Source organism: Pelophylax lessonae, assembly GCF_965119305.1.
Source record: "Pelophylax lessonae genome assembly, chromosome: 8".
NCBI lineage: Eukaryota > Metazoa > Chordata > Amphibia > Anura > Ranidae > Pelophylax > Pelophylax lessonae.
This window is the reverse complement of record NC_138775.1, coordinates 287,671,292-287,694,529: the sequence shown is the minus strand read 5'-3', so window position 1 is coordinate 287,694,529 and position 23,238 is coordinate 287,671,292.

Sequence of the window (23,238 nt, the reverse complement as noted above, 5' to 3'; positions counted from 1 at the left end):
TACATATGGGTGGCTGGTTCTCTCAGCAGACAAAGGCTCTGGCAGAGGACGCTCGGGTGCTCCTGGGTCCAGAGACTAGGCAGAACTGGGGGGGTGACACAGTGACATATTCATGGAATGTTAAACCTCCATACATTATGGCAGCAATCAGAAAAACATGTCTGCTAGACCGCCATCCAAAACTACAAATAGATTGTATTCATCACAGAAAATATTTCAAGCATTAACTCAGAACTCTGGGATGAGCAAACATGATTTAAATGCATTAATCATGTGTATTTTTCCTTCTGTCTCATTGTTCTTTGTGTATTTCTTTCAAATCTGTGAAGAATTCAAGTGTGAGACTTCCTGTAATAAAGACTACTCACTGCTGCTCTCTCACCTTGTGCAAGGTGGTAGGTCTGGTCTCCGCCTCCCCCTGTAGTTTTCTGCAGGCAGCCTGTCATGGGCCCCTCCCACAGCTCTGCTCTCTGCACTATGTACAGCACAATGATGATGTCACTGTTACAAGATAATTTCTGGGTTTTCAAAGACATTTTAATGCACATGAAGTGAATTTATATTCTTTGGATTTTTCCAGAGGAATATATTTACATAAATGCTTCTGTGCAGCTTTAAAATGTATGGCTGAGGGAAATATATATATATATATATTTATATTTATTATATCTCTGCAATACATACACATTTACCCCATGTAAATACAGAAAAACCTATTGCTCTTGCCAGACATCTAGTGAACTCCCAACTTCCTATAATGAACTGACAACTTTAAAATCCAAAAAGTTGTAAAACCTGCTTGAGTTCTACTCTGCTGAACTGCAGAACATCTCACCATCTACTTATCCTGGAGTTCAGCTTTAAAACCTCACTCGGGATGAAAAAAGTTACCAGTGGGGTCCGCACCGTCTGGTCCTCCGAAAAACATCTTCTCTCTGGTGCTCTGGTCAGCGGTTGCATTCTGAAGTCATCACATTCAATGCAAAACCAGCAGTCCTGCATTATACATGAGAACAGAAAGGGAGCATCCAATGTGTTAGATAATAGCCATCAAGGCAGGTCCCCTTTAATTTATAATTATGAAAAAGTTACTAATACAGGTGGACACCTGACTATAAAACCTACCTATGCGGCCAATGATGTTGGCCCCCGTCAAAGAGGTGTTTCCAGTGAAGAGTACTGTTAATTCTACATCATACAAAAACATTGTACATGATTGTGCTCCTCCAACCTTGTGGTACCAGTTTGGTGATGGCCCTTTTCTATTCTAACATGGCTGTGCCCCTGTCTACAAAGCCAGCTTCCTAAAGACATGGTTTGGCCAGTTTGGTGTTGAGCCCTGACCTCAACCCTACTGAACCCCTTGGGGATGAAGGTCTTCTTGTCCAGCATAAGCATCTGACCTCATTAATGCTCTTTTGGCACAAATCTCCAGAAACACGTCTAAATTCCTGAAGACAGCCTTCGCAGAAGAGTGGATGCTGTTAAAGCCACCAAGACTCGGCAGCCAAATCCATATTAGTTCCCATCGTTTTGGAATGGGATGCCCAACAAGCTCATATTAATGTGATTGCCAGCTCCACAAAGACATGGTTTGAACAGTTTGGTGTGGAGGAACTTGAGAGTCCTGACCTTAAAGCGGAGTTCCAGCCATTCACTCACCTGTCTAACGGTCCAGCGATGCGGCTGCCCGAAGCCTCGATCCTCTCCCTCGGCGCCAGCATCACTGCTGTGGGTACCCGGCTGTGACAGTTTGCGGCTTCACGGCCGGGTACCCGCTGCGCATGTGCGAGTCGCGCTGCGCGCCGTGATTGGCCGGCAATCTTCTGGGACCTCTGACGTGTCCCAGAAGATTGCAGGGAGGGAGGGGGAGAGGAGAACTTCCGTTCAGGGCGCCGCGGCGCTCCGAGCGGAAGTGGGAGCGGGTACCTGTCAAAACTAGGTACCCGCTCCCCCCCCCAAAAAAATGACATGCCAAATGTGGCATGTCAGGGGGTCAGGACTCCCTAAAGCGGAAGTTCCACTTTTGGGTGGAACTCCGCTTTAACACTACTGAACACCTTTGAGATGAATTCAAACACCAATTGTAAACCAGCTTCATTAAGACATGGTTTGACCAATTTGGTGTGGAGGAACTGGAGTGTCCTGCACAGAGCCCTGACCTCAACCCTGTTGAACTCCTATGAAATTAATTGGAAGGCCAATTGTGTCTTCTCACCCAACTGTCACAAGTTAGCCTCTAGTTTTGTCTGTATATTCTTACCTCCTTGCTGCAGTGCTTCTATCTTGCCTCCCTCCACATGTGGTGTTTGGGCTTCTATGGGCGTCGCCTGCTCCACTGTGGGTTATATCCTGTTCCTGTCAATTACTTCCTGGGTCACCTTCCTGTATGCTTCCCTATATATATATATACACATGCTCAGTGCACTGCTCCTTGCTTGAGCAACATTGCTGTTCTCTGAGCTCCCATCCGTGTATCCCTTGGCTATTGTATCTGATCTCCTGTGTACCGACCCGGCTTTGTTTCTCTGTCAATGTTTGTCTGCTGCCTGTCCTGACCTCGGCTTGTTTCCTGGATCTCCTCCCATCCGTGTATCCCTTGGCTATTGTATCTGATCTCCTGTGTACCGACCCGGCTTAGTTTCTCCGTCTATGTTCGTCTGCTGCCTGTCCTGACCTCGGCTTGTCTCCTGGATCTCCTTATAGTCTCCTGTTTACCCTGCACACACCAGCGGTCTCCACATCCTCAGCTGGGCCTACCTGGGGGCCGCGACCTGGTTCCAGTCTGCTGCAAGTCCATCCCCACCATCAGGGGCCCTGTTGAAGAAGCAGGCTGGGGCTTAGACTCTGCGCCCTGGGGAATCCTGAGCTGGGGATCTATAAGGGCTCACTACCACAGACTCGATGACACCAACATCTGTACCCAACCTCACAAATGGGCACACATTCCCACAAATACCCTCTGAGATCTTATAGAAAGTTTTCCCAGAAGACGGGAGGAAGTCATAGCCTCACGGGTGTATCAACACCATATTAATGGCAATAGTTTTGGAATGGGATGTCAGAGAAACTCATAAAGGGGTGATGGCTGGGTGCCCACAAACCTTAACTCATATTGTACAGAATATTTAAGTTGTAAATTAGATGAATCCTTGTGGGACTCCTGATCTTATGAAGGCAATGTGCTGGTAACAATCTCTAGCTGTTCATGAATTTTTGGCCAGCTGTCATAAAAAAATACATTCTAGGTTGAACACCTTGCTACCGGGTCCACTAAATCTTTTTTTTTAAGCTGAACAACAGGCAGAAATAAGCTGAATTGTTACCCTGTCCAGCCATAAAACAATCAGTATTTGTAGCGGCTCTCTAGAGCCCGAGATGCTAAATGGTTTTATTACTGGCAGATGTAACTCACATAATTGCAGATCATTCCCTGCACAGAGGATTTGATTTATGTTGGTTCTACTCAATTTCGAATGGTCCTCTCTAGCCAACCCAAACTAAAACTGCGTTCCCCTCCCAGCTTCCCAGCAGTATAATGCAGCCTTCTGCAGTCAGAAACCACAACAAACATAGAAGGGTTAAACAAGTCAATAAGAAATCATGGGGCTCTATACGGACTACGTGACAGTCAACCCCTCAATATTTCCCTATACACTTGAAAACCTCTCCTTGCCCAGTGCTCCCCCCCCCCCCCCATTATCTAAATTCTCCAATCTGACATTCTCACTCCAAGATGCAGGTTATAGGTATCCCATCCCCAACCCTTCTTTGCTCTGTGGGAATTAAACTCAGGGCCACCATTAAGGGTGTAATAATGGTATTCTCATGCTGGCCCCATGGAGTCTGTAAGGATAGATCTGGGTTAATGATCACTGGCCAGTACCATCAGCCCTGGATGGTGTTTTTTAAGAGATCAGCCCTGTTTTATTAGGGGTCTCTTTTCTACAAGGTGAAAGACATGTATATTGGCACTGGCAGGGCAGTGGGCGGGCATTGCTTGTAGCCCTCCAGTCATGGAGATACAGGCCCATATGCATGGTGTGCTGGATTCTTTGGTAGGTTGAATAAAAAAGTGATTGATGTTGTTTTAGGACAGTGATGGCGAACCTTGGCACCCCAGATGTTTTGGAACTATATTTCCCATGATGCTCATCTACACTGCAGAGTGCATGAGCATCATGGGGAAATGTAGTTCCAAAACATCTGGGGTGTCAAGGTTCACCATCACTGTTTTAGGAGAATCTGTCACTTTTTCCATGTTTTGTAAGGAATCCCTCTTCCCTTCATCTGCTGCTACTCACCTTTGCCAGGACTTCCCGCAGCTTTGTTGCTCCATCAGATTGGTCAGTATAGGTAATAATGTGACCTTCTCATTGGTTGCAGTGGTTGAGCCTGAGTGGCCAATCACTAGGCCTAGACCCTGTCACCTGAAAAAAGAAGGAAGTTCTAACATCATCCAACAGGGTGAGGACATCTGAAGAAGGAAGAAAGTGGCAGGGGGAGTATAAGTTGGGGTTGGGTGGAGGTTCCTTCAAGAGAACCTGTTGCTTTTCCCTGAATAGGCATTGTGACAAGAATCTCTTTAAATGGAAAATGAAAATGTTCATTGGTCAATTTTATTATTGCTGTTTCATAGCTCTCTTTCTCTCTCTCCCATATATAGAAATGGGCCGAACGACCCCCTTTTTGGTTTGCACCAGAACTCTCGAACATTGGGAAAGTTCGGAGCCGGAAAATGAACACCATTGAAGTCTATGGAACCCGAACTGGAAAAATCAAAAGTGCCCCTTTTGAGGGCTTAGATACAAGTTATTGGGCATACAAAAGGATATAGGGGTCCAGGTACTGCCCTGGGGGACATGTATCAATAAAAAAGAAGTTTGTAAAAAACATCATTTTTAAATGAGTAGTGATTTAGTAATGCTTACAGGGAAATAAAAAAAATAAAAAAATCCTTCAAATATAGTGCCTGAGGGCTCCCCTTACTCTGCCTGTAAAGTGGTGCATCTGTACTGTGTATAGAACCTGCTGCAGCAATAATGACATTTATATAGAAATTCAAAGAACTGACTCCTCCATGCCTGATGCTGGGGCTCTGGCAGCTGCGGTGGACTGCGCACTAGTCTCTGCTTGGGTGATGGAGGATGAGGAGGATGAGGATGGTTTGGTAGCCCAGTCCACCTCCTCCTCTGCAAGCTGTGACTGGATAGCACAGGCAACATCACAAAAAGGAGGAAATGGTGACCTGCCTGAGGACTGACCACGTCCACCTTTGCCTGTGGACACATATGCTGCTGGCCCCCTTACAGTGCCATGGAAACGTCTGCCTCTCCTTGTTGACCTCCCAGTCATGATGGAAGGAGAGGGGGGCTTAATACCAAAATGTAAGAGAAGGAAAAATATGTACTTGGATGCACTTTAATCAATGGAAATGGTGTTTGGTGCATTTTAATAGACACACTCCACTGACACACTACAATATACAGCAGTAAAAGTGCACTTACGCAATTCAATCTATTTCCGTAAAAGTGCACTAATGCAGTTCAATATACTGCAGTAAGCATGCATGTGACGAGACAAGTCTCGCCACATTGCATTGGAGGAGCCTGGTGTCCCGCCTGCTGCCTTTGGACTATGGACCAGACTTTAAAAGACTTTGGCTCCATGGCGATTTGACTGTGTTTGTGGCATCTGAGCGCTGTTTGGATATGTTGAGCGCTCAGATCCAGGCTATCTGGGGATGGGTTGAATGTAGGGGTTCTGTTCAGTAGACTGGGAGTTATGCATTTTTGTGTCCTTTTGTGTTTCTTTAAACATGTGGCTAATGGAGCCTTGCCTCTCCTGGAAGCTAAAACGTATTCCTGTAAACTGTAAGGAACAGGAAGCCAACTCCTAATATGGGCATTACAGGAAGTTCTGAGGAGACGGGCGGTCTATTGAGGGAACCATTGTTCTGTGTCTGACTGTTGTGTGCATTGATTGCCCCCTGGGGCTTCTGTCTCCTTGCATTGGTCAAAGCTATCTGACCAATCCCTGTTGACTAATTTTCAAGCCCTCATTTGCATATGCTGGAGAGGACCTTGGTGAGGACTGCAAGTGCTTTGCAATTGACCAATGGGAAGGCGGTTGTTGGGGGAGGGATGTTCCAATTTCTGTATAAAAGTGTGCTCTGTTCTTCCAATAAACGTTGTTCCTGTTTTACCCTCATCTCGGAGCTTTGTCTCGTTATTGGGGGAATCTGCTGCAGGGATTGCTATGGTCTTCCATACTCCCTTAGAGAATCACTAAGCTCTTGTAAGAGCTTGTGTAGAGCTTGTTCGTGCTGCACTCTCTGGGGAAAGAGAGGTTCACCCACAGGAACCTGGAGCCTTGTCGTTGGTCCAGGGTGGGTAGGAGATGCCAAGACCCTAACCAAGCTGCGGCGGTTCGTGGAGTCTGAAGTGCTTACGGTGTCTGGTGGAGTGCTTGGAGCCCTCGGGAAGCACTAGGAGCATCTGTCAACGGAGGTACCTGCTCAGGGGTGCCCTGTTCCGTAACAATGCACTAATGCACATCAATATACTGCAGTAAGCGTGCACTAATGTACAACAATATACTGCAGTAAGTATGCACTAACAGAGTTCAATATACTGCAGTAAAAGTGCACTAACACAGTTTAACATACTCCAGTAAAAGTGCAGTAACGCAGTTCAATATGCTGCAATAAACGTGCACTAATGCACCTCAATTTACTGCAGTAAACATGCAGTAATGCACCTCAATATACTGTAGTAAATGTGCACTAACGTAGTTCAATATACTGCAGTAAACATGCACTAACGCAGTTCAACATACTGCAGTAAACGCGTACTAACGCAGTTCAATATACTGCAGTAAACGTGCACTAATACAGTTTTATATACTGCAGTAAACGTGCACTAACACAGTTCAATATACTGCAGTAAACGTGCACTAATGCACTTCAATATGCTGAAGTAAAAGTTGACTTACGCACGTCAATATACTGCAGTAAACGTGCGTTAATGCAAGTCATTATACTGCAGTAAACGTGTACTAACGCACCTCAATATACTGCAATAAACCTGCCCTTAAATACTAAGCTGACACAAAAGTAAAAATGAATGGTTGCACACTCACGCTGCATTATCACTATAGTCACACTACACTCTACAATCACAATAGAATCACAATAGCACACTAACTCGCTAGCAGCACTGATCAGAGCCCTGTTCTATCCCTCTCCACTCCAACATCACTCTGCAAATGGCTGCTCTGGGAAGGATCCTTTTATAGTGTGGGGTGAGTCTATGAGCAATGAGCCATGATTGGGCACAGTCATCATTACTTTATCCAATCATGGCCCTGACAGTGTTCTGTGACCTGATTGGGCAAATCCTTCATTGCTTCAACCAATCAGGGCTTCCAATGCACTGATTGTTGGCGGGCCGAACAAATGGTCGAACGCCCCGACAATTCGGGTGTTTGCCGAAAGAGCGGACAGCCAATGTTCCGCCCAAATTCACGCTCGTGCCTTTGGCCCAACACTACACATATATATATTACAAATAAACATGTATTACATAGGAAAGGATTCCCAGAGCACCGTGGGTTAGCTAATAAAACAGCAGAGCAGAAGCAGCTTGCTTTGAGGTTCCCTTTCTCTGATTGAAACCTCAGCCCTGTGATATGGGGAAGGGGGGGGAGTCACTACTTTGATGACTCACTCGTTCATTAAACACTGAGCATTTTTTAACAAAGCTGAGGGTGATACACTGCTTTACATGAGAAAAGAAGACTACAGCATCACCTACTGGGTGGATAGAAGATTGAATTATATCAATATGCAATGATTCATATTTACCTTAAAGAGTATCTCCACTTTCGTGTGAAAAAAATCAGCAAATAAAGAAAAAACAATATAGCGTTTACAATTGCGACACAAATCATATTGTAATTGAATGGTATTAAAAATGACCTTTCATTTTCAATCTGCAGCTGTTGTAATGTTCTGAAAATGCAATGCAATATGGCCGCCTGGAGCTGTTCTGTACACAGAATGTATACTGACCACACCCCCAGAAACATAATTTTCTGCTTGTGTGATTGGCTCACCAATTTTCCCAGAATTCTGCCTAAGATACAAATCAGATTTCTGGCATCCCCTGCAACAGAAATGTAATTTTTGGTGAGATACTCCCAATAGGAACACGTCTAAAGGGATGCAGGCCCAGCAGATTCCTTATTAGAGCCCTGCAGCTGCCACAGCTGATAGATAATTATGAAACCACTCCCATTAGACCTACTCAGCACAGAGGAACAAACAATGATTTCCTCACAATAACAAAAGGTAGGAATCTGCAACAAAGTTTGTTATAATCCCTGCAATGTACAGAGATCACCCAGAGGGGAATGTTTTTTTTCTCAACAAAAGTGGAGTTAGCCCCGGTTCACACTAAGGCTCCGTTCACATGTGAGCGTATGGATCCGGAGATTATTGCAAATCGCGGGACGCCTAGCGTTGCCCATTGATTTGCAATAGCCCCCCAAACGCCGAGCGATGTTGCCGCGATTTCCGCGTGCCGAATCGCGGCAACATCGCGCAAACAAAATCGCGGGACGCAATACGCTCCAAAAAAGTACAAGAGCTTCTTTGGAGCGTATTGCGTCCCGCGATTTTGTTTGCGCGATGTTGCAGCGATTCGGCAGGCGGAAATCGCGGCAACATCGCTCGGCGTTTGGGGGGCCATTGCAAATCAACGGGCAACGCTAGGCGTCCCGCGATTTGCATAAATCTCTGGATCGCGGGCGGAACCGCGGCGGTTCTGCCCGCGATCCATACGCTCACATGTGAACGGAGCCTTATGCGATGCGGGAAGGCTGCGAATCCTGTTCCCGCATCGCAAACGCACCCCTGGCAGTTCACACTGCCATATGCGATACGCTGGGGGTGTCAATGAAATCTTAACGACACCCCCAGTTTGATCGCATATCGCAGTGCGATCTTGCAGTTCGCACAGGATCGGATCGCACAAGTGTAAACCGCTGTGCGAACCGATCCTGATGCGGCTGCAAAAAAAGGGTCCTGTGCGTCTTTGCTGCGGGTGCAGTGTGAATTTAGCCATACAAAGTGTATGGCTAAACTTGCACCGCACAGCCGATCGCATGTAATGATGGAGCATTGCGCTCCGACATTACATGCAATCGCCGCAGCCGCACATGTGTGAACCGGCACTTACGCTTTTAAAAAAATATGGAAAAAATATATATTTAATTATGTACAGTATATATATTTTTTTACATCCATAACAAAAAGTAAAGAGCTTGGTCTGTCATGTTTTTGTCCACAGGTTTCACTTTCTAAAACCAAATTGCCTTTGGAAACACGGGCTGAGATTTTGGAACGTATTCGTTCTGACAGTGACATAAAACGTAGCCCAGTTTTCTGTTCCAGATCGGTGCAGTTTCCATAGAGCGGCTTTCTGTGCGCCTGCCAGAACAGAGAGGTTATAAATGTGCTGGGATACATAAGAAAGCGTGCGCGCCGCGGTGCGTGCCGGGGTAATCCGGTGTTCCTGCCCCCCCAGTGACACCTCTCAGCTCTCATCTACCAGTCAGCCTTTAAAAAACCCAATATAAATCATTTTCAAAATGTTTAAATGGATCTACGAAGCCGGCATCCACTTACCAATTAGATTTTATAGGAGGTGGAAACCTAGAATATGTCAGAGCCATTAAATGGTTGTTTGGTGGAGCCGCTTTTTCTTTCTTTATTTTCAGATAAATGGAAAGCGTTCTTTATTCTCAGAAACTCACTTTATGGGCCTTGATATTATAAAGCGCTGTGCAAACTGCTGGCACTAAATAAATCCTGTATATTAACTGTAATCATAATAATAATTATTAACTTCAGTTATTATTAATTCAGGCTATTTGATTGTTTGTGGATTCAATTATTTTGACCGATTTGCTCATTAATCGAATACTAAAACTGAAGTGCGCATGGGGACCATTAGATCAGTGGCGGCTGGTGCTCCATGGGCCAGGGGGGCGGCAGACGGACCACACCATACCCCCCCCAACCCCACCAGCTCCAGCCTGCACACCACACCCCCCCCCCCCCGCGACCACCCCAGCTCCAGCCCGCACACCATACCCCCCCCCTCCCGACCACACCAGCTCCAACCCGCACACCATACCCCGACCACCCCAGCTCCAGCCCGCACACCATACCCCCCCGACCACACCAGCTCAAGCCCGCACACCATACCCCCCCCCCGACCACACCAGCTCCAGCTCGCACACCATACCCCCCCCCCCGACCACACCAGCTCCAGCCTGCACACCATACCCCCCCCGACCACACCAGCCCGCACACCATACCCCCCCTGACCACACCAGCTCCAGCCCGCACACCATACCCCCCCCCCCCGACCACACCAGCTCCAGCCTGCACACCATACCCCCCCGACCACACCAGCTCAAGCCCCGCACACCATACCCCCCCCCCCACTTACTTACCCTGGACTGACAGGCAGCGGCGGCGGCAACAGCTTCCCCCTCAGTCTCCTCCGTGGGTCGTTTGTCTCCTCCCTCCTCCTTGGCCAAAAGCATGGCTTCTCCTTTCGGCCAATCAGGAAATGGGTCTCAGGACCCGCTTCCTGATTGGCCAGGAGGAGAATTTGTGTGACCCCACTCAGTTGTCACACAACTGAGCGGGCTCAGGGCCATGGGCGTCTGCAGAACTTTTTTCAGGTGGGGGCATCATTTCAAGGTCACCATGCTCCACCCCTTTTTGCCCCATAGATCCCCTTTAGAGCAGTCAAGGCCAGGGTCCCCATAGATCCCCTTTAGAGCAGGGTCCCAATAGATCCCCCTTTAGAGCAGCCCAGGCCAGGGTCCCCCATAGATCCTCCTTTGGAGCAGGCCAGGGTCCCCAGAGATCCCTTTTAAGTCTTACCTTTCCACCTATATTCCCTGCCCTACCAGGTTTTCCTGCACCACCAGGTACTCCAGGCTCTCCCTGCAAAGAATATATATATTTAGCCAATATGATCCACTTTAGAGCAGGCCAGGATCCCCATAGATCCCCTTTAGAGCAGGACAGGGTCCCCATAGATCTCCCTTTAGAGCAGGCCAGGGTCCCCCATAGATCTTCCTTTAGAGCAGGCCAGGGTCCCCCATAGATCCCCTTTAGAGGAGGGTCCCCAAAGATCCCCCTTTAGAGCAGATTAAGCCAGGGTTCCCCATAGATCCCTCTTTAGAGCAGAGTCCCCACAGATCCCCCTTCTAGAGCAGGCCAGGTAATTTCCAGGGGGGGGGGGGGGCACTTGCCCCCCTTGCGGATGCCCATGCTCAGGGCGCAGTGCTCTGCACCCTGAGCCCACCCTTTTTTGAAGCCTATTAGAGTCTCTGGCTCTAATCACGTGCTTCAAAAAAAAAAAAAAAAGAAATACCCCATTGAACTCCATGCTTCCGGTGCCCTGCATGTAGATTAGGGGGCCGGACGCATGGAAAGGAGGGGCGGCAACCCTGCGCCCCCAATGGATGGGCCGCCATTGCATTAGATCTACCAGTGCAAAGGGCTGAATGATTGGAAACAAATTGATTGGATGATTTAGGAGGGCATTTATAATACACAGATTTGGTACAATTGGATTGTAACAAGTATGGTGACCCACTCTCGTTCACATGGACTGCGGCTCTGAAATCATACAACTTCATCTAAAATCGCAGGATTTCAAAGCCGCATGTAAGTGTGACTTGGAAGACATCTGTGCGGCTTCATGCCCAGATGTCTATGCAAGTCACAACCAAAATCCAAAAGTAATGCAGGAACTACTTTTTTAAACCGATGCGACACCGCAAAGTCGGTGTTGTACCGAATTGAACAAAACAATTGCCTGCAATAAGGTTCAACTTGACATGGCATGACAAGTCGCTCCAATGTGAACGAGGCTTAGGGGTATAAAGTTAACCACTTCCGGACCGCCCGCCACAGTTTTACGTCGATACTTTGGCGTTAAATACCGGGGTTATGGCAGCAGATTGCTCGGATCGGGCATCTGTGAAGCAACTATATTACTAGGTTACATATACAGGTCTTATATCTGGGTGAAAGGACTCTCCCCTTATGGATGCTGTACCCATTGGCTGGATGAGTGGCCCCAGTAATCCCATTTTGTGACCAGTTGTATTATCTGGATACCTCGGTTTATTTTTTTGGGCTGTTATATGGTGATTAACCACTTAAGCCCCGGAAGATTTTACCTCCTTCCTGACCAGACCCTATTTTGTGATTCGGCACTGCGTGAATTTAACGGACAATTGTGCACTCGTGCAACGCTGTACCCAAATGAAATTGACGTCCTTTTTTTCCCCACAAACAGAGCTTTCTTTTGGTGGTATTTGATCACCTGTGCGATATTTACTTTTTTGCGCTATAAACAAAAAAAGAGCGTCAATTTTGAAAAAAATAACAATATTTTTCACATTTTTTTATATGAAATTCCCCCCCAAAAAATGTAAAAATCTAAATTTTTTAACATTTTAGGCCAACTTGTTTTCTGCTACATATGTTTGGTAAAAAAAAAATCGCAATAAGCGTATTTTGATTGGTTTGCGCAAAAGTTATTGCGTTTACTAAGGGAAAGATTTTTGTCATTTTTATTGTTTTTTTTTTTTTTAACGAGTAATGGCGGCAATCTGCGATTTTTTCTGCGGGACTCCGACATTGCGGCGGACAGATTTTTTAAGTTTTTTTTAAACCTCCGGCTTATTGTTGAAGGGAGGTCCGCACTCATCACACCCTGCCTCACGTGGTGACAGGTCCACTTTAAGCTGAGTGGTTCCCAAATGCAAAAAAACGCGAGAAAAGCAAACGCCGGCTGAAAGCAGACACACGTGTTGAGCTCTTTTCAACTTGGAAACTCGGCAGGAGCCAAATTCCCAATAACCGTGCCGTGGAAATTAGCGGATAAAATTAGTGCCTCTAGGATTTGGCAGGAAGGCTGGAAAAAGGCGAGAGAGGTCTGGAGTGGCTTCAAAGCTTCCGAGTTTTATTAACGCCAACTCTAAAAGTTTGAACAAAAAAAATAAAATAAAATAAAAGGAAGTGCTTTAAAAAAAAATAAGGCGCATTAAAGGCACAAAGGGGCGCTTGCTGTTTATACAGGGAATTGTAGCGTGGATGTTCTCCTTCAATGACTTTCCGTATGTTGGCAGCAGAACGTAGAGAGACATCATAGGAGGACAATAACTTCATCATTTCATGCCTATGGGAGAAGTGGGAAAGTGGCTGGAATGTGCAATCTACAATTTGGATTGGATCGTATTATCAGCTTACAATTGCGGTAAATCTATAAAACGCGTTGGTCTGCGTACAATGGTATACAAGCTGGGGATGTGAGTTTGTTCTGCAAATTGGAAATAAAGCAAATAGTTGTATCGTCTTCCAAATGGAATAAAAGAAAACATCTTTGGTTTTCATTCAGATATTTAAGCCTCATGCACACAGGATGTAAAAAACAAAGCTTTTATACAGACGTTTGACGTTTTTTTCTACTTCTAAATGTCCCTCCATGTTAGCTTATGTGTGCGTCTGCCATGTGTCTGATGGTAGAGCCTGATCACTCACCCCTCGAGATCCCAAATCCACCCATTGGGTGCTCTGTAAACTGGGGATCAAACTTGGTTGAATTAAAATGGAACCTAACTCCCAAAACAGAGTCAGCTTCGGTTAAACCCTCTGCCCCCCCCCCCCCGGCCGCATTGTATGTTTATTTTTTTTTCCCCCTAAAATAATAAACATGTTATACATACCTGGTATCGCACAGAACAGCCACAAACTTTCTCTTCTGGAGTCCACCGCTATTGCTCTTTGCTCCTCCTTTTCTCAGTTTACCACCATAGGGAGCCACTTTGCTCCCGAGCCAGGCTGTGTGTGTGTCCATAGACACACACAGCGTGGCTCATCACCCCCCCCCCCCCACACTCTCTCTCTTGTCTAAAATGTATTCTAGCCTTTTAGTATTATTTATTATTATTTTTTTTATTACGTATGCATAATTATTATCTATACCCTTTTATTTATTAAAATTTATTCAAGCCATTTATTTAATATTTATTTTTTATTATTTCTGAAATATTATTCTAGTCATTTATTTGTGTTTATTATTTATTTTTTATTATTTATACATTATCATTATGTATAGCCATTTATTTATTAGAATTTATTCTAGCCGTTTATTATTATTTATTTTTATTATTTATACATTATTATGTATAACCATTTATTTATTAGAATATATTCTAGCCATTTAATATTCTATTTATACATTATTATTATTATTATTATTATTATTATTATTATTATTATTATTAATATCATCAATAATATTAATACTAATAATATTATTATTAATAATAATATTAATAATAATAATAATAATAAAAATAATAATATTATTATTATTATTATTATTATTATTATTGTTATTATTGTTATTATTGTTATTATTATGCATAGCAATTTATTTCTTAGAATGAATTCAATTTAATAGTATTTATGCATTATCATTATGTATAGCCATTTGTTAGAATTTATTCTAGCTATTTATTATCATTTATTTTTTTATTTATACATTATTATTATGTATAACCATTTATTACAATTTATTCTAGCCATTTATTATTTATTATTTTTTCTTTTTATTCATCTATTTTGTTATTTATGCAGTATTAATATGTATAGCCATTTATTTATTACAATTTATTTAAGCCATTTACTTTTATTTATTTTTATTTTTTATACATTATTATTATTATTATTATTATTATTATTATTATTACTATTATTTGTATAATGTATAGCCTTTTATTAAAATGTGTTATAACCATTTAATATTATTATTTTTTATTATAATATATTATTTTTATTATTTATGCATTAGGGATATGTATAGCCTTTTAATTATTAGAATTTATTCTGGCCATTTATTATTATTATTTTTTAATTATTATTATTGTTAATATTATTATTATTATTATTATTATTATTATTACTATTATTTATTAGAATCTATTCTAGGCATTTAATATTATGTATTATTATTTTTGTATTATTATTATTATTAATATGCATAACCATTTATTAAATGGAATGTCTTCTAGTAATTTATTCATTTTTTAAATTGTTTTTATTGGAATGTGTTCTAGCCATTTATTATTTATTTTTATTATACATTTTTATTATTATTATTATTATTATGCTTTGTCATTTATTTATTAGAATGTATTAAAGCCATTTAATATTATTTATTTATTTTTGTTATTTATGCATTATCATTTTGTTTAGCCATTCATTTATTAGGATTAAAGTGATTGTGATTATTTATTATTATATTTGTTTTTTATGAATTATTATGTATAGCCATTTTTATTAGAATTTATTCTAGTCATGAATTAGTGTTTATTATTATTATTATTATTATTATTATTATTATTATTGTTATTATGTATAGCCATTTTTATTAGAATTTTTTCTTGTCATTTATTAGTATAAGAAAAAATGAACTGATACATGACCCGCTGGTCCTAGAATCCAGTCCTGGTCATGCTTGTTAATGGGACTTTATAGGATTTGATACATACAGTAAAGAAGGCAAGCATATAAAAAATATATCAAATATTTTATTCACATAAACATATATAAAAACAGTTCATCCAGCAAAAGTACAATTGATTTGGTTGGAAAAATACGTATGTGATTGGGTGTCCTAAAGCCTGCCCATTCTACGCGTTTCGCAGTCTGGTCTGCCCAGTCACTGCTTCATCAGGAATAACAGGCAGTTGATTCACCTTCATAAACATAATTCACAACCATCATCGTAATAAGTTGGTCCAGTAGGGCGTATCGCCGGAGCAGCCAAATCCATGAACCCTAAACCGTCCACCATGGAGGGGCCAAACGTGCCCTCCCTCAGAGATGGCTAATATAGTGCAGACTGGACCATGCTTAAATAGCGGCAAGAACCCACTGCGGCCGGCATTCAAGATGGAACGAGGAATCACCTCATTATCAGCATCTGTTGATGTGGTGCCGCCTAGTGCCTAGTGTGAGACAGTGGCTCCTCTCAGCTCTCCACTATACTAGGCGGCACCACATCAACAGATGCTGATAATGAGGTAATTTGTTTATTAGAGTGTTAGCCATTTAACATGATTTACAGTGCTTTGCGAAAGTATTCGGCCCCCTTGAACTTTTCGACCTTTTGCCACATTTCAGGCTTGAAACATAAAGATATAAAACTGTAATTTTTTGTGAAGAATCAACAACAAGTAGGACACAATCATGAAGTGGAATGAAATTTATTGGATATTTCAAACTTTTTTAACAAATAAAAAAACTGAAAAATTGGGCGTGCAAAATTATTCAGCCCCCTTAATTTAATACTTTGTAGCGCCAACGTTTGCTGCGATTACAGCTGTAAGTCGCTTGGGGTATGTCTCTATCAGTTTTGCACATCGAGAGACTGAAATTTTTGCCCATTCCTCCTTGCAAAACAGCTCGAGCTCAGTGAGGTTGGATGGAGAGCATTTGTGAACAGCAGTTTTCAGTTCTTTCCACAGATTCTCGATTGGATTCAGGTCTGGACTTGGCCATTCTAACACCTGGATATGTTTATTTGTGAACCATTCCATTGTAGATTTTGCTTTATGTTTTGGATCATTGTCTTGTTGGAAGACAAATCTCCGTCCCAGTCTCAGGTCTTTTGCAGACTCCATCAGGTTTTCTTCCAGAATGGTCCTGTATTTGGTTCCATCCATCTTCCCATCAATTTTAACCATCTTCCCTGTCCCTGCTGAAGAAAAGCAGGCTCAAACCATGATGCTGCCACCACCATGTTTGACAGTGGGGATGGTGTGTTCAGGGTGATGAGCTGTGTTGCTTTTACGCTACAAACATAATGTTTTGCATTGTTGCCAAAAAGTTTGATTTTGGTTTCATGTGACCAGAGCACCTTCTTCCACATGTTTGGTGTCTCCCAGGTGGCTTGTGGCAAACTTTAAACAATACTTTTTATGGATATCTTTAAGAAATGGCTTTCTTCTTGCCACTCTTCCATAAAGGGCAGATTTGTGCAGTATACGACTGATTGTTGTCCTATGGACAGAGTCTCCCACCTCAGCTGTAGATCTCTGCAGTTCATCCAGAGTGATCATGGGCCTCTTGGCTGCATCTCTGATCAGTCTTCTCCTTGTATGAGCTGAAAGTTTAGAGGGACGGCCAGGTCTTCGTAGATTTGCAGTGGTCTGATACTCCTTCCATTTCAATATTATCGCTTGCACAGTGCTCCTTGGGATGTTAAATCTTTTTGTATCCAAATGCGGCTTTAAACTTCTCCACAACAGTATCTCGGACCTGCCTGGTGTGTTCCTTGTTCTTCATGATGCTCTCTGCGCTTTAAACGGACCTCTGAGACTATCACAGTGCAGGTGCATTTATACGGAGACTTGATTACACACAGGTGGATTCTATTTATCATCATTAGTCATTTAGAGCCGGTTCACACTGAGGCAACACGACTTCGGGGGGTGACCTGTAAAGTCACGTGCACCACTGTGCACCGCGACTTCGGCGCGACTTGCAGGGACTTCACATAATGGAAGTCTATGCAAGTGGCTCCAAGGTCGCCCCAAAGTAGTACAGGACCCATTTTCTAAGTCAGAGCGACTTGTGTTGCTCCTATTAGAACGGGTCCTGTACTACTCAATGGACCGCGACCGACCGCGACTTGTCAGGCTGACAAGTCGCCTGACAAGTCGCGCTAATGTGAATGGGCTCTTAGTTCAACATTGGATCATTCAGAGATCCTCACTGAACTTCTGGAGAGAGTTTGCTGCACTGAAAGTAAAGGGGCTGAATAATTTTGCACGCCCAATTTTTCAGTTTTTTTTATTTGGTAAAAAAGTTTGAAATATCCAATAAATTTCATTCCACTTCATGATTGTGTCCCACTTGTTGATTCTTCACAAAAAATTACAGTTTTATATCTTGATCTTCTATGTTTGAAGCCTGAAATGTGGCAAAAGGTCGCAAAGTTCAAGGGGGCCGAATACTTTCGCAAGGCACTGTATTTTTATTATTATTTAGGCATTATCATTATGTATAGCCATTAATTTATTAGAATTTATTCCAGCCATTATAATGCAATTGCATGCATTTATGTGTGTTTATGCACTCCAACATATAAAAAGTGCACATCCTCTTCTCCAGGAACTTTGGGACATTTTTTATTGCCCATGCACAAATACATTTTTAAATGCCTACATTTTTTATGCCCATGTGCATGAGGCTAAACGTGTGCCCTCCGGAGCGCCATGCCATGCGTTGGTGGAATATAAATATGGAAAATTCCCTCTTATGTAACACTATTTAGCAGACATGGGCCACACCACCGAGACACATCTGCTGCTCACACCAAAAACGATGTTGCAATAATAAACACACGAATAAAAAAAAAAAAAGAAACATTCCTTAAATGCTTTTTTGGAGTGATCATCGGGAATTGTTTTAATAAACATCAAACGCTATTATTTAGAAAAGTGAAAATTCTTCATCCCCGGCCTCAGCGCCGAGTCATTGCGTAAATGAGAGCGGTCTGCGGTTTTGGCGGAAGTTATAATTCAGAGTTATTGTGAGAGGTGTTGGAGGGGAACAATTCTTCAACGTACGATCCCATGGAATAAAGAGAGAAATAAAACATTGCAGAGGAACGCACAGCTGTGTTCAGGGTTTTGCTGTTAACCTTATTCAGCGCAATTCTATCAATAGATTTCATGACCGATGTGACAAAAGAGACACCGACAGTCTCATGTTACAGGCAGGCAGCTTAACCAGTTCTGGAGGATTTGCCCCCTTAACCACTTTACCACCGGAGGATTTTGCTGTCTTACGCCCAGGCCACTTTTTGCGATTCGGCACTGTGCGACTTTAACTGACAATTGTGCGGTCATGCAACGTCATACCCAAACCAAATTTACGTCCTTTTTTTCCCACAAACAGAGCTTTCTTTTGGTGGTATTTGATCACCTGTGCGCTTTTTATTTTTTGCGATATTAATAAAAAAAATTGAAAATTTTGAAAAAATAACAATATTTTTCTACTTTGACAGTTCAAAAATATCCAATATATTCAATGTTTGTCATATATTTATTCCAAAATGTATTTAGCTACATGTCTTTTGACAAAAAAATTCTCAATGAGCGTATTTTTAACCGCTTTATGACCGGAAGGTTTTACCCCATTCCTGTCCAGGCCATATTTTGCGATTCGGCACTGCGTTATTTTAACGGACAATTGCGCGGTCGTGCAACGCTGTACCCAAATAAAATTGACGCCCTTTTTTTCCCACAAACAGAGCTTTTGTTGGGTGGTATTTGATCACCTGTGCGATTTTTACTTTTTGCGCTATAAACAAAAAAAGTTTGACAATTTTGAAAAAATAACAATATTTTTCACATTTTCTTATATGAAATTCCACCCCAAACAAACGTAAAACTCAAAATTTTTTAACATTTTAGGCCAATTTGTTTTCGGCTACATATTTTTGGTGAAAAAAATCACAATAAGCGTATTTTGATTGGTTTGCGCAAAAGTTATTGCGTTTACTAACTAAGGGAAAGATTTTTGTCATTTTTATTGTTTTTTTTTAACGAGTAATGGCGGCGATCTGCGACAGATCGGACCCCTAACTGACATTTTTGACACTTTTGAGAGTACCAGTGACATTACTACAGTAATCAGTGCTAATAATATGCACTGTTACTGTAAATATTACACTGGCAGGGAAGGGGTTAACTTTATTAGAGATCCAGGGGTTAAGTGTGTCCCTAGGGGCGTGCTTCTAACTGTAAAGGGGCGTGGATTTTGATGTAACCACAGAGACATACAATCCTATTGGCTCGCGGGCGAGTGACGTACCCATACGTCACTTTGCCCAGGGGGGACTGACCGCCGCAGTATATGTACTTGCGGCGGTCGGCAAGTGGTTAAAACCGGAAGGATTTGACCCCCTTCCTGACCAGGCCATTTTTTGCGATTCGGCACTGCGTTACTTTAACGGACAATTGTGCGGTCGTGCGACGCTGTACCCAAATACAATTGATGTCCTTTTTTCTCCACAAATAGAGCTTTCTTTTGGTGGTATTTGATTTTTATTTATTGCACTATAAACAAAAATAGAGCGAAAATTCTGAAAAAAAAAAAACACCCAATATTTTTCCCATTCTGCTTTATAATATCCCCCCCCCCCCCCCAAAAAAAAAAAAGTAAAAATCAAAATTTTTTAACATTTTAGGCCAATTTGTTTTCTGCTACATATTTTTGGTAAAAAAAAAAAAAATCGCAATAAGCGCAATTTGATTGGTTTGCGCAAAAGTTATTGCGTGGGAAAGATTTCTGTCATTTTTATTGTTTTTTTTTTTTACTAGTTATGGCGGCGATCTGCGATTTTTAGCGGGACTGCGACATTGCAGCAGACAGATCGGACCCCTAACTGACATTTTTGACACTTTTGGGGGACCGCTGACATTACTACAGTAATCAGTGCTATAAATATGCACTGTTATTGTAATAATGACACTGGCAAGGAAGGGGTTAACCCAGGGACAATCAAAGAGTTAAATGTGAGCCTAGAGGGTGTTTTCTAACTGTATGGGGGCGTGGCTTGTGAAATGACTATAGAGACCTGTGCTCCTATATAGAAGGATCACAGGCGCTCTGTGATCATTCCAGGGAGAAGAACGATCAGCTGTGTTTACAACAGCCGACCGTCCTTCTCTCTCAGCGGGGAGCGATCGCGGGTGTCAGGCGGCAATCAGAGCCGCCTGCCCCGTGCATCGGAGTCACTACTGCAGAGTGGGGGCGGGGAGTGCGCGCTCCCCCCCCCCCCCCTAGTTGCAGGCATGCGACCGAACGTTTACCTACTGCGGTTTGCGCAGGAGGGCCAGCCTGCCGCAGTATAACTGTGGCGGGCGGTCCTTAAATGGTTAATAAATAGATGAAATACAAATATGCCAAAGGGTTCTGTCCATCCAGTCCTGAGATTTACACAACTCTTCCACACAGCACAGCCCTGTCTGGCGAACCTGATTTTTTTTTTTTTTTTTTTCAGTTGCAGTTCAGTAGCACTTACAGGTCTTGTCCCTCCCTCAAGCCATTTATTATTATTATTTATTTATTTTTATTATTTATGTATTATTATTATTATTATTATTATTATTATTATTATCTATAGCCTTTTATTTATTAGAATTTATTCAAGCCATTTGTTTATTATTTGTTTTTTATTATTTCGGAAATATTATTATGTATAGCCATTTTTATTAGAATTTATTTGCGTTTTATTATTATTATTATTTTTATATGATTTATACATTATTATTATCTATAGCCATTTATTTATTAGAATTTATTCTAGTCATTTATTTGTGTTTTTTATTATTATTATTATTATTGTTATTATTTATTTTTTATGATTTATATATTATTATTATGTATACCCATACATACATATAAAGCCATACAAATATGCCAAAGGTTTCTGTCCATCCAGTCCCGAGATTTACACAGCTCTTCCACACAGCACAGCCCTGTCTGATGAACCAGATTTTTTTTTTTTTTGTCCAACTGCAGTTCAGTAGCACTTACAGGTCTTGTCCCGCCCTCAACCTGTGATTGGACAATGAATCCGCATGATCTGCTCTCTGCTTCTATCAGTATGCTACCTGTTAGCCTATGCAGCACAACTGATCGGCTCATTGTCATATTGCTTACAGTCTGAGCTCTGCTGTACTGGGGATTGCAAGAGGCTAGGAGGTGAATACCAAGCCATATGTAAGGCTCCATTCACACATGAGCGTATCGTTTTCAGGTGGGGGGGGGGGGGTGTTGGGCTTTTTTAGGTGTTTTTTTTGCAGGTGCCCAAAAACGCTTGCAATCTGCCAAAAAAGAAGCTCATGTACTTTTTTGAGCTTCCGGCGCTTTGCTTCAGGCGACAAAACGCTCAGATGTGAACAGGGGCCATTGAAATAAATGGGATTTTGCTTGTTGGGCGTTTTGAGACTTCAGAGATGAGCGTTTTACAAGCTGAAAAATGCTCAGGTGTGAACAGGGCCTTATTACTGAACTCCAAGCAGATATAAAACATACAAATCAATGCAGCTCAGTAATCAATAATATATGAATTTTATTTATTTTATTAATTTTCTAGCACTTTTTATTTACAAGTTTAAATAAGTATTTTTTTTTTTTTTTTGCTAGAAAATTACTTCTAACCCCCAAATATTATTTATTTATTTATTTTATTATTATTGATTTTCTAGCACTTTTTATTTACAAGTTTAAATAAGTATTTTTTTTTTTTTTTTGCTAGAAAATTACTTCTAATCCCCAAATATTATTTATTTATTTATTTTATTATTATTAATTTTCTAGCACTTTTTATTTACAATTTTAAATAAGTATTTTTTTTTTTTTTTGCTAGAAAATTACTTCTAACCCCCAAATATTATTTATTTATTTATTTTATTATTATTGATTTTCTAGCACTTTTTATTTACAAGTTTAAATAAGTATTTTTTTTTTTTTTTTGCTAGAAAATTACTTCTAATCCCCAAATATTATTTATTTATTTATTTTATTATTATTAATTTTCTAGCACTTTTTATTTACAATTTTAAATAAGTATTTTTTTTTTTTTTGCTAGAAAATTACGTCTTACCCCCAAATATTATTTATTTATTTATTTTATTATTATTGATTTTCTAGCACTTTTTATTTACAAGTTTAAATAAGTATTTCTTTTTTTTTTTTTTTGCTAGAAAATTACTTCTAATCCCCAAATATTATTTATTTATTTATTTTATTATTATTAATTTTCTAGCACTTTTTATTTACAATTTTAAATAAGTATTTTTTTTTTTTGCTAGAAAATTACGTCTTACCCCCAAATATTATTTATTTATTTATTTTATCATTATTAATTTTCTAGCACTTTTTATTTACAAGTTTAAATAAGTATTCTTTTTTTTTTTGCTAGAAAATTACTTCTAACCCCCAAATATTATGTATTTATTTATTTTATTATTATAAATTTTCTAGCACTTTTTGTTTACAAGTTTAAGTTTGTTTTGTTTTTTTTGCTAGAAAATTACTTCTAACCCCCAAATGTTATT